Raw genomic sequence first — 6,384 nt, forward strand, 5'->3', positions numbered from 1 at the left:
TATCAATTCACTTGCAGGGATTGTAACTAGTTTTAGACTTTTAGACTAGAGATGCGTCTATAGTGGATTGTGTGTGTGGTACGGGGTGGCTATGCGCGTCGTGTGGGCATGTGCCATTACCATCGTCATCACATGTCCGAGCTGCAAGCCACGATGCAACAGAGCACATAATAAAATTAAAAAGCGACTACGCTGCGTAAATAACGGATGACAGAAAACTATAAACTTACAGGCCGGGAAGGTCACCGACAGAGATATCCAGATATCGGAAGATCTTCCCTTTCATGTACCTGATTTGCTGTTTCCTTTTCTTTATTTCCGTCACTAAATAATTTGATGTATATAATGTGGGTAATCTGGGTATATAAGTGTGGACGCTACATATTATATTTCTATTAGCGAGGTTTTGTCGCACACCATTGCGAAACAGCTACATGAATCCCCCTCGGCTTTATTGCATTTACTGGGCTACGTAAAATCGCGGCACTCAAATTATAGGGAATATAACCTACCTATTTTTCGGCCTATTATTTACAGTCCATAATGAGACTTGGACAACTAGATAATTCTAGTTGTCTAATTTCACTGAATTAGAGCAAAATGCCAGTAATCTAATTCTAATCTAATTTGTGAAACGTTTCGATGCTCTAATTCTAATTCTAATCTAATTTGTGAAATGTTCATATGTTCTAATTCTAATTCTAATCTAATTTGTGAAATGTCCCTATTCTCTAATTCTAGTTCTAATCTAATTATTGTTTTCGTGAAAATGCCTCTTCGTCCGAGGCATATTGCACTATTGCAGTGAGTTAACAAGAATATCTCCTCTTGCGCAAGGAAATCCAGTGCCAAGCCGCCATCGCCTTACTTACACCGCGCAGTCATAGTAGATATTATGACGAATAATAGCCTGCTAGAGTAGCTTGTAGTCTGCGATAACATTCTAGTTTTTGAAACTTTACGTTAATAGGTTAATACATCGCCGTTCCGACTAACATGGGCGATGCCCATGGTTACCATAAAAGAAGTAATATTTCATTAAAGTATAGTAAAATTGAGCCAAGCTTGGTGTACAGAAGTTAACAATTCTCATGGGTATAGGAATGCACTGTTGTTGTTGTTGTTTATTAAACAAAAATATGTGGCGCTTATCGCCTGACGGCCTTATGCACCACGCACTGTGATTTGATATGAACTGAATTTTGCTGTATTCATTTCCCATATACAATTTCATTCAATTTCCAAGTTTTTGGAAACTGAGTACCTCTAATTCTAATTCTAATCTAATTTGGAAAAAGCTTGGTAGCTCTAATTTTAATTCTAATCTAATTTGGAAAAAGCTTAGTAGCTCTAATTCTAATTCTAATCTAATTTGGAAAAAGCTGTGCAGCTCTAATTCTAATTCTAATCTAATTTGGAAAAACTGTGTAGCTCTAATTCTAATTCTAATCTAATTAAAGAAAAACTGTGGAGCTCTAATTCTAATTCTAATCTAATTCAGAAAAGCTGAAAATTTTCTAGTTGTCCAAGTCTTCCCATAATGCAGATGCCAGGGAGGAGTTACAGAAGTAGCTAGAATATGGCTTTAAAGTAGAATATAAGGCAGGGGAAACGAACACCTTGAAAATCACGAATTTTTTAAAGTCCGACAATTCTGAACAACCATAATAACGCATGTGCCCATCCCATGTTAGGGAACTATAGCGGTTAGCCGTTGTGGCTATAGGCGGCCTGCGACACGATTCCCTCATCACCAGTTGAGTCATCGTGTTAGTAAATCGCGCGTAGCGCAAACAAGGTTTCTCCAGTTGAATAAAAATATACCATAAAAAGCTCTATTTTTGTTGATGAGTAATAAAATCCCCCCCCCCCACCTCGTCAATTGGGGTCTGGGTCGGCCAGTTACGGTCCTAATGTGCTGGTCCCGCCGAGCAAGTTTTTCGACGATAGTGAACAGCATCGCTTCGCGTATCGGAAATTTCTAAAATTCATCACCGCACCTTTCGCCATGTACTAATAGGGTTACCATATTTTGGAATCGGCAAAGGAGGACACTTTTACCAAATCAGAAAGGTCAGTTGATCAAAACTGAAATCAGCCGATTTCACTATTTTTGCAGAAAAATTTGGTGGGTTGACTAAAAAAAAAAAGGAGCAGTACGCGTTGCGCGTCGAATCGTCCAAATAAAATCGATGCAAAATATATAAACGTTTTATTATACGGTAAACATAATGGGAAAGAGATTGTCATGAAATGACTTCTATACAGATGATATTATTAACAATATGGACAATGGACATATATCCCAAAATATGGATTTACTGACACCATCAAATATATCACATTTTATTGATGAGAATAAGGCGGATTGCACATAAAGAGAGGTAACATCACAACTATGACACTTTTCGCGATATAACATATAACTAATGTAAAAACAATATAAAGAGTATAAAAAGACCGCATTTGTCGCAAATGTGCACGAGAAGTTGAATTCGGGCTGGGGCTGTAAAAAGCTGTAAAATTTTTCGTATGGATACAGGCTCAGTATTGCCATTTGGACGTATCATTTGCACGACCGTCCGCGACATAACACATTTTCACTTCGATTCGGCATGTAACGATATTGGAAAAACTTCAATTCGTTTATTTGAGGAAACACTGCAACAGTCGCCGAATAAAACTTTTTTGTAAAAATCGAAAGTCGCAACCATTAGAAAACTATCGAGAAAATACGCTACGCCGTGAATCGTGTATGGAATAGTTTGCGGGAAATAGTTTTCGATGACTCCATACGATATTCCGACAGCCGTGAAGTCAAAAGCAACCGACAATGCGGCGCAAATTAACGACCTCTTCACCGTCCACCTGAGCTTATATCCGGAATGCGAGAGATCCGTTCGTCTTCGGAATTTGTTCGACACGCTTGGATACACAAAAAGACCAATCAATGACGCCTGTGCGAAAAATGTTAACGACAACCCCACATATACCCTCAACAGCCCGTCCCGGCTGGTATGGTCATGCCGTATGCGACAAGTTCGCGTTTCTGAATCAGATTGATGTGACTGAGGGACAGTAACAAGGACAAAAATAACAACTGTGCTGATGACAATGTACACCAGCATGAACCAGCTGAATATCTGGAGTTTCAGCCCGTGAAGTTCCATGAAGAATGGATGTGCGTATATAGCCCTTTGGCGCAACCATAAAAATACATATGTGAGACCAACTCCGATGCCTGTCATCACCAAGCCCGTGTCTATCAAAGCTTCGCAGTAGCGTAGAATACCTAGTTCGTGAGCAAAAAGGACAATCAAGTCTTGCATTTGTCTCAGTAGAGTGAAGATCGCCGCTAAGCAGCATATGGTATAAAGTTTGGACGAGCTCTTCTTGAGGTTGAACTTCTTCTTCTTTATACCGTAAGCGATCAAACGAAAGATCAGCCACGACGTACCACATATCATAATCATATCCAATATTTTAAATGTTGTGACGAGACTTGGAAGGCTCTTTCCTGTGTTTCCCAGATAATCTTCGCCTTCATGCGATTCAATAATTCCTTCATCATCGAAAATTGGTGTAGATGAGCTCATAACCGGCTCTGGTGTTGTATGTGAATTCTTCAGTTTGATCGTTATTGAGTGAGTATATTATTCATATGCGGCTAAAACAATAACGTTCTCGAGTTAGCATCGTCTTGACCAGCGAGCCTCAAGTAATGCGCGCTCGTATCTGCAATAATATTTTCATCATTATACAACACACATTTTGCATGCCTTACAACCAAAAGCAAAAGTTCAGTTCATCATTGACTGCGACTCTAGACATTTTTTATCATATCGACTCCGACTCAAATATTCCATGATAATTTTAGTTATAATCAGTTCAAAGTGAATCAAAACTTTTTTAATTGAAAAATTGTGCTCGCAGAGAAAATTTAAGTTTGAAGTTCCGCGTACGTGGAAAATATGAACACTTCTGTGACTACAATGGCACTTTATAGTAGCATTTGAAAACAATTGGTTTGATGTTAAAATAGTTGCAGTCGGAGTATTTTAACACATTTTAACACTCCAACTACACAGCCCTGCTTACAACCCCGTCAACATTGACATCATCTGGACCAGGGCTGGCCAACCTTTTCAGCCAAAGGGCCACATTCGATTGACGAACTTTTGTGCGGGCCACTATCCGCGCGAAGCGTGAAATTTTTTTGAAGTTTATAGGTCAATAATATTGTCACTTGACTATATTGCGGGCCTGCTGTTTATCGTTAGGCTAAGTTTGCGAGGGCTGGGCTATTCGGCACATGGACACATCGATATCGAAAGCTGCGACCAACATGCGTCAATCATTTCGTGCCTAGGTTTCATAGTCGACGGTCTTACTGCGAGCGCAAACGCAAGATCGCATATGTTGAACGACACTTTGTCTCGTAATCGCGAATATAGTTAGACTCAATCTGATACATTGGGCGTTCTTCAATTTTCACAAAAGGGCAACAATTTTTAAAACAAGAAATCGAGTGACAACATATTGCGCTAAAAGCTTGTAGAATTTTTTTACCTTTGATAAATCTATCGCAAATTATTCTGCTTTATTGTAGTGTACGAAGATATAGGCTACCAATATGTGAATAGTTGATGGATCTGTCAATGAGTCGAAACTGATATTTTAGTCATCACATCACAAATGTTGCGGCCAGACTAATCAAATTTTTGGTTGGGCTTGCAAGTTTACAATCTGTGCAATCCATTTTTGATGATAGTAGAAATTTCGGAAATTACCTCGCGGGCCACTCAAAACCTTCTCGCGGGCCACAAGTGGCCCGCGGGCCACGGGTTGGCCGGCCCTGATCTGGACTATATATGTGGCACTACATCCGTCGGATGGAATGGGCCGTCCTGGATTAGCACCGATTTAATTCTACTGTTCTCAACGCACGGATTTAATTCTACTATTCTCAACAATTAATCGCCTCTTTTCGATAATGATATTGGCTATATATATATGAATATGATATAGATCGCAACGAGTGTAAAGTCGACTCGCGCGCATCCTTAAAATTCCCCGCCACGTCGAGTTATTATCATTAAGCCGTCCACGCAGTAATGGGTTTTCGGTAAGATGATTACTGCCATCAATTTTGAATGATGACTTACTTTCGAAATGGATTACCTAATGGATCTAAAACGGACGGGTGTTGTATGGGTCTTCATTATATAGGTAAATTTTTAAACGCTGGATTCTACTAGATTTCCTGTACTATGTAATAGGCAGAGGTGGTCAAAGTAGTCAAGAAAGCTACTCAAGTAGAAGTAGAAGTAGCGACGAAAAAATCAACTCAAGTACGAGTAGAAGTACTTCGTCCTTAAGCCACCTAAAACTACTTGAAGTAGAAGTAGAATTGACTGATTTCAAATCTACTCAAGTAAGTAAGTAGTTTTTGAAACAGTTTCAATTCGTTCGCATGGACTGTCTAAAGCTGCAAATTGAGCTCTGCGGAAGGTGCAGTGAGCTTGATTCGTATTGATGCATCCCAGGAGGTATCAATTTTCGACAGAATAAGCATTTTATCGCAACATGAGATGCAAGTTATAGTATTGATAAGAAAATGCGATATTAACCTTTTGTTTACTAAAATACCCCGTTTTAGAGAATATCATGGTATGGAGCATGCCCATATTATATGGCCCCAATTTCGGCGAAGAGCAATACGGAGAAGTTGTATCGGATACGGTTTCAACACTTTGCGCGATTAGTATACGTTAATAACAAATATTGTGAATCGTAAAATTTATATTTAGTGTAGCTTTATTTTCGGAAAATAGAGGTATTTGCCTTTATGCTTCAACATGTATGTTCTGCAGACAAAAGAACTGAAAGGTGTAACGTTAAAAAAGCCGGATTTTCCAGATTAGCAGGACACGTCGTGGGCTGCTAGATTACGGTATGATACGTAATTGCAAGATTGCGAAACGGTAGTTTCGAATTCACTCGTTATGGTGGGCCATATTTACTATTATGAAGTACTTGATATGGGTGACGATGCGGTGTGAGCGGAACCAAGCAATCCGGTACCGGGGCCTACGATATTCATTCCGGTACCTAAATTATATTCACTGATACTTTCGTGAAAACATATTTGTCACTCCTTAACTACTGTGCGCGAAGCGCAACAAAATTTCTGGGCTTTACTGGACTTTTATGAATATTAAATCTTGGCACTCCGTGAAAACAGCCCCGAAATTCCTCAGACTATCTGTCGTATTGGGGGATTAAACTACTTCTACTTGACAAACTGAAAATGGCGAAAAGTAAGTGAGTCGATCACAAAATATTACGAAGTAGAAATAGAAGTATAGAGAAAATCAAATCTAC

The sequence above is a fragment of the Botryllus schlosseri genome, chromosome 11 (genome assembly GCF_051294905.1).
Source record: "Botryllus schlosseri isolate E-star chromosome 11, Bs_hap1, whole genome shotgun sequence".
Lineage (NCBI taxonomy): Eukaryota > Metazoa > Chordata > Ascidiacea > Stolidobranchia > Styelidae > Botryllus > Botryllus schlosseri.